This window comes from Arachis stenosperma, chromosome 4 (assembly GCF_014773155.1).
Source record: "Arachis stenosperma cultivar V10309 chromosome 4, arast.V10309.gnm1.PFL2, whole genome shotgun sequence".
Taxonomy (NCBI): domain Eukaryota; kingdom Viridiplantae; phylum Streptophyta; class Magnoliopsida; order Fabales; family Fabaceae; genus Arachis; species Arachis stenosperma.
Window position 1 is genome coordinate 118,617,111 of NC_080380.1, and position 6,965 is coordinate 118,624,075.

Consider the following 6,965-nt stretch of genomic DNA (forward strand, 5'->3'; position numbering starts at 1 on the left):
ACAACGCGACTATTTTTATAAAATTCTTTACTAGCAAAAATCCTAACGTCACATTGTAAGATAGTTCTTTGGATTCGGGTTCATACTTTGATCATGGTTCCTAGTGATCCATGCATTGGCATAGAACTCTTGAACCATCAAGATTCCGACTTGTTGAATGGGGTTGGTCAGAACTTCCCAACTTCTTCTTTGAATCTCATGTCGGATCTCCGGAAACTCATTTTTCTTGAGCTTGAAAGGGACCTCAGGGATCACCTTCTTCTTAGCCACAACATCATAGAAGTGGTCTTGATGGGCTTTGGAGATGAATCTCTCCATCTCCCATGACTCGGAGGTGGAAGCTTTTATCTTCCCTTTCCCTTTTCTAGAGGTTTCTCCGGCCTTAGGTGCCATCAATGGTAATGGAAAAACAAAAAGCTTATGCTTTTACCACACCAAACTTAGAATATTGATCGCTCTTGAGCAAGAGAAGAAAGAAAAGAAGAAGAAGAAGAAAATATGGAGGAGAGTGGAGAAAGGTGTATTCGGCCAAGGTATAGGAGAGGGAGTTGTGTTGTGTGAAAATGAAGGAGAATAGAGGGGTTTATATAGTGAGGGGAGAGGGAGTAGGTTCGGCTATTTAGGGTGGGTTTGGGTGGGAAAGAAATTTTGAATTTTGAAGGTAGGTGGGGTTTTGGGGAAAGAGTGGATGGATGTGAGTGATGAAGGGGGTAATTGGGAAGAGAGATTGAGGTGATTGGTGAAGGGTTTTGGGGAAGAGTGTTTATTGGAAAAAGAGGATGAATGTTGAGAAGAGGGGAGAATATGGTAGGTGGGGATCCTGTGGGATCCACAGATCCTGAGATGATCCTGTGGGGTCCACAGATCCTGAGGTGTCAAGGATTTACATCCCTGCCCCAATTAGGCATGTACAATGCCTTTGCATGCAATTCTGGCATTTAAACGCCGAGGTGATGCATGTTCTGGGCATTCAACGCCAAGCTGCAGCATGTTTCTGGCGTTGAACGCCAGTTCCATGCTTGTTTCTGGCGTTCAGTGCTAGCTCTCCTCAGGGTATATTCCTGGCATTTAAACGCCAGGATGCTGCTTGTTTCTGGCGTTCAACGCCAGATCCATGCTCTGTTCTGGCGTTGAACGCCAGCCAGATGCTCCTTACTGGTGTTTAAACGCTAGTAAGTCCTTCCTCCAGGGCGTGATTTTTCTTCTGCTGTTTTTGATTCTATTTTTTAATTTTAATATTTTTTCGTGACTCCACATGATCATGAACCTAATAAAACATAAAATAACAATGAAAATAAAATAAAATTAGATAAATAAAAATTGGGTTGCCTCCTAATAAGCGCTTCTTTAATGTCAATAGCTTGACAGTGGGCTCTCATGGAGCCTCACAGGTGATCAGGTCAATGTTGTAGACTCCCAACACCAAACTTAGAGTTTGGATGTGGGGATTCAACACCAAACTTAGAGTTTGGCTGTGGCCTCTCAACACCAAACTTAGAATTTGATTGTGGGAGCTTTGTTTGACTCTGTACTGAGAGAAGCTTTTCATGCTTCCTCTTCATTGTTAAAGAAGAAGATATTTGAGCCTTAAACACAAGGTAGTCCCCATTCAATTGAAGGACTAATTCTCCTCTGTTAACATCTATCACAGCTCCTGCTGTGGCTAGGAAAGGTCTTTCAAGGATGATGCATTCATCCTCCTCCTTCCTAGTGTCTAAGATTATGAAATCAGCAGGGATGTAAAGGCCTTCAACCTTTACCAACACGTCCTCTACCAATCCATAAGCTTGTCTTGCTGACTTGTCTGCCATTTGTAATGAGAATATGGCAGGCTGTACCTCAATGATCCCCTGTTTCTCCATTACAAAGAGTGGCATAAGATTTATGCCTGACCCTAGGTCACACAGAGCTTTGTCAAAGGTCATGGTGCCTATGGTATATGTTATTAAGAATTTGCCAGGATCTTGTCTCTTTTGAGGTAAAGTTTGCTGAACCCATGTATCTAGTTCACTAATGAGCAAGGGAGGTTCACCTTCCTAAGTCTCATTACCAAACAACTTGGCATTCAGCTTCATGATAGCTTCTAGATATTGAGCAACTTGCTCTCCAGTTACATCTTCATCTTCTTCAGAGAAAGAATAGTCTTCAAAGCTCATGAATGGCAGAAGGAGGTTTAATGGAATCTCTATGGTCTCTATATGGGCCTCAGATTCCCGTGGGTCCTCAATAGGGAACTCCTTCTTGCTTGAGAGATGTCCCATGAGGTCTTCCTTATTGGGATTCACGTCCTCTTCTTTCTCTCTAGGTTCGGCCATATTGATTATATCAATGGCCTTGCACTCTCTTTTTGGATTTTCTTCAGTATTGCTTGGGAGAGTACTAGGAGGAGTTTCAATGATTTTCTTACTCAGCTGGCCCACTTGTGCCTCCAGATTTCTGATGGAGGACCTTGTTTCACTCATGAAACTTAAAGTGGCCTTTGACAGATCAGAGACTAAATTTGCTAAGTTAGATGTACTCTGTTCATAATTCTCTGTCTGTTGCTGAGAAGATGATGGATAAGGCTTGATATTGCTGAGCCTATTTCTTCCACCATTATTAATGCCTTGTTGAGGCTTTTGTTGATCCTTCCATGAAAAATTTGGATGATTTCTCCATGATGAATTATAGGTGTTTCCATAAGGTTCACCCATGTAATTTACCTCTGCCATTGTAGGGTTCTCAGGATCATAAGCTTCTTCTTCAGAAGATGCCTCTTTAGTACTGTTGGATGCATTTTGCCATCCATTCAGTCTTTGAGAAATCATGTTGACTTGCTGAGTCAACATTTTGTTCTGAGCCAATATGGCATTCAGAGCATCAATTTCAAGAACTCCCTTCCTTTGAGGCGTCCCATTATTCACGAATTCCTCTCAGAAGTGTACATGAACTGGTTATTTGCAACCATGTTAATAAGTTCTTGAGCTTCTGCAGGCGTTTTCTTTAGGTGAATGGATCCAACTGCAGAATGGTCCAGTGACATCTTAGAGAACTCAGACAGACCATAATAGAATATATCTATCATGGTCCATTTTGAAAACATGTCAGAAGGACATCTTTTGGTCATCTACTTGTATCTTTCCCAAGCTTCATAGAGGGATTCACCATCTTTTTGTTTGAAGGTTTGAACATCCACTCTAAGCTTGCTCAGCTTTTGAGGAGGAAAGAACTTAGCCAAGAAGGCCGTGACCAGCTTATCCCAGGAGTCTAGGCTATCTTTAGGTTGAGAGTCCAACCATGCTCTAGCTCTGTCTCTTACAGCAAAAGGAAAAAGCATGAGCCTGTAGACTTCAGGATCTACTCCATTCGTCTTTACAGTCTCATAGATCTGCAAGAACTCAGTTAAAAACTGATAGGGTTCTTCTGATGGAAGTCCATGAAACTTGCAGTTTTGTTGCATTAGAACAACTAGTTGAGGTTTCAGCTCAAAATTATTTGCCCCAATGGTAGGGATTGAGATACTTCTTCCATCAAACTTGGAAGTAGGTGTAGTATAATCACCAAGCATCCTCCTTGCATTATTGTTGTTAGGTTCGGCTGCCATCTCCTTCTCTTGTTCGAAAATTTCAGTAAGGTTGTCTCTGGATTATTGTAATTTGGCTTCTCTTAGTTTCCTCTTCAGAGTCCTTTCAGGTTCAGGGTCAGCTTCAACAAGAATGCCTTTTTCCTTGTTCCTGCTCATATGAAAGAGAAGAGAACAAGAAAAGAAGAGAAGAGGAATCCTCTATGTCACAGTAAAGAGGTTCCTTATTGTTAGTAGAAGAAGAAGGGGAATAAAGAAAGGAGAATCCAAACAGAAGGGTGAGGATAGGGGTAGTGATTTGAGATGAAGAGAGGTGAAGAGAAGTGTTAGTAAATAAATAAATAAATAGAAGAAGAGGAGAGGGAAAGAATTTCGAAAATAATTTTGAAAAGGAGTTAATGATTTTCGAAAATTAAGATAAGAAATAAAATTAAAATTAAAATTTAAAATAATTAATTAATTAAAAAAAGAATTTTTGAAAAAGAGGGAGGTATTTTCAAAAATTAGAGAGAGAAAAGTTGTTAGGTGGTTTTGAAAAAGATAAGAAACAAACAAAAAGTCAAATAGTTAGTTGAAAAAGATTTGAAAATCAAATTTGAAAAGATAAGAAGATAAGAAGATAAGAAGTTAGAAAAGATATTTTAAAATCAAATTTTTGAAAAAAAAGATAAAATTTTATGATTAAAAAGATATGGTTAGAAAAGATTTAATTTTTAAAATTAAAATTAATTACTTAACTAACAAGAAACTAAAAGATATGATTCTAGAATTTAAAGATTGAACCTTTCTTAACAAGAAAGTAACAAACTTCAAATTTTTGGACCAATCACATTACTTGTTAGTTAAGTTTCAAAAATTTTGAAATAAAATTAAGAAAAAGATTTTGAAAAATAATTTTTGAAATTTTCGAAAATCATGAAAGAAAAATGAAAAAAGATTTGAATTTTGAAAAAGTTTTAAAAAGATAAGATTTTTAAAATTTGAAAATTTGACTTGACTTACAAGAAACAACTAATTTTAAAATTTTTTTGACTAAGTCAACCCAAATTTTCGAAATTTTGAGAGAAAAAAGGAAAAGATATTTTTAATGAGGAGAGAGAAAAACACAAATATGACCCAAGACATAAAAATTTTGGATCAAAACACTTAATGCATGCATGAACACTATGAATTTCAAGATGAACACCAAGAACACTTTGAAGATCATGATGAACATCAAAAACATATTTTTGAAAAATTTTTGATGCAAAGAAAATATGCAAGACACCAAACTTAGAAATCTTTAATGCTTAGACACTATGAATGCAAAAATGCACATGAAAAACAGTAAAAGACACAAAACAAGAAAACATCAAGATCAAACAAGAAGACTTATCAAGAACAACTTGAAGATCATGAAGAACACTATGAATGCATGAATTTTCGAAAATTGCAAGAACAAAATGAATATGCAATTGCCACCAAACTTAAAACATGTCACAAGACTCAAACAAGAAACACAAAAATATTTTTGGTTTTTATGATTTTCTAATTTTTTTTAATTTTTTTGTATTTTTATTCGAAAATAATTTTTGGAAAAAAACGAAAACAAAGAAAAATTTTTGAAGGATTTTTGAAAACTTTTTGAAAAGAAAATTACCTAATCTGAGCAACAAGATGAACCGTCAGTTGTCCAAACTCGAACAATCCCCGGTAACGGCGCCAAAAACTTGGTGCACGAAATTGTGATCATCAACAATGGCGCCAAAAACTTGGTAGCGCTCTCAAACGTAAATCACACTTAGTCACAACTCCGCATAACTAACCAGCAAGTGCACTGGGTTGTCCAAGTAATACCTTACGTGAGTAAGGATCGATCCCACGGAGATTGTTGGTATGAAGCAAGCTATGGTCATCTTGTAAATCTTAGTTAGGCGGATAATAAATATTATGGAGTTTTCGAATAATAAATAAAGCAGAAAATAAAGATAGAGTTACTCATGTAATTCAATGGTGGGAATTTCAGATAAGTGTTTGGAGATTCTTGTCCCTGTTGGATCTTTGCTTTCCTACTACCTTCCTTCAATCCTTCTTATTCCTTTCCATGGCAACCTGTATGTAGGGCATCACCATTGTCAATGGCTACATCCCATCTTCTCAGTGAAAAAGGTCCAAATGCTCCGTCACGGCACAGCTAATCATCTGTCGGTTCTCGATCATGTTGGAATAGAATCCCTTGATTCTTTTGCGTTTGTCATCACGCCCAACAATCGCGAGTTTGAAGCTCGTCACAGTCATTGAATCCCGGAATCCTACTCGAAATACCTAAGACAAAGTTTAGACTTTCCGGATTCTCATGAATGCCTCCATCAATCTAGCTTATACCACGAATATTCTGATTAAGGAATCCAAGAGATATGCGCCCGGTCTGAGGTAGAACGGAAGTGGTTGTCAGTCACGCGTTCATAGGTGAGAATGATGATGAGTGTCACGGATCATCACATTCATCATGTTGAAGTGCAACGAATATCTTAGAACAGGAATAGCTGAATTGAATAGAAAATAGTAGTAATTGCATTAAAACTTGAGGTACAGCGGAGCTCCACACCCTTAATCTATGGTGTGTAGAAACTCCACCGTTGAAAATACATAAGTGATGAAGGTTCAGGCATGGCCAAATGGCCAGCCCCCAAACGTGATCAGAAGACCGAATGGTCAAAAGACCTTACAATCAAAGACATATAATACACTAGTAAAAAGTTCTATTTATACTAAACTAGCTACGAGGGTTTACAGAAGTAAGTAATTGATGCATAAATCCACTTCCGGGGCCCACTTGGTGTATGTTTGGGCTGAGCTTGATCTTTACACGAGCTGAGACTTATCTTGGAGTTGTACGCCAAGTTGTAACGTGTTTTTGGCGTTCAACTCTGGTTCGTGACGTGTTTCTGGCGTTTGAGTCCAGAATACAACATGGAACTGGCGTTGAGTGCCAGTTTACGTCATCTAATCTTGAATAAAGTATGGACTATTATATATTTCTGTAAAGCTTTGAATGTCTACTTTCTAACGCTGTTGAGAGCGCACCATTTGGAGTTCTGTAGCTCCAGAAAATCCATTTCGAGTGCAGAGAGGTCAGAATCCAACAGTATCAGCAGTCCTTTGTCAGCCTTTTATCAGAGTTTTGCTTAGGTTCCTCAATTTCAGCCAGAAATTACCTGAAATCACAGAAAAACACACAAACTCATAGTAAAGTCCAGAAATGTGAATTTAGCATAAAAACTAATGAAAACATCCCTAAAAGTAGCTAGATCTTACTAAAAACTACCTAAAAATAATGCCAAAAAGCATATAAATTATCCGCTCATTAGTACTGGACAGACTTAAGCCGGTACCGCTGACTAAATTATCGGTGCGTATTTTT

The 6,965-nt window shown here is 37.8% G+C and overlaps 1 non-coding gene across 1 annotated transcript; it reads left to right on the top strand.

Annotated features, from left to right (window-relative positions):
- The first annotated feature begins 3,080 nt into the window (after nucleotides 1-3,080).
- Nucleotides 3,081-3,184, top strand: LOC130978684 (small nucleolar RNA R71). The gene has a single exon (XR_009086303.1). It is a non-coding gene; the product is annotated as a small nucleolar RNA R71 (small nucleolar RNA).
- Nucleotides 3,185-6,965: the final 3,781 nt, after the last annotated feature.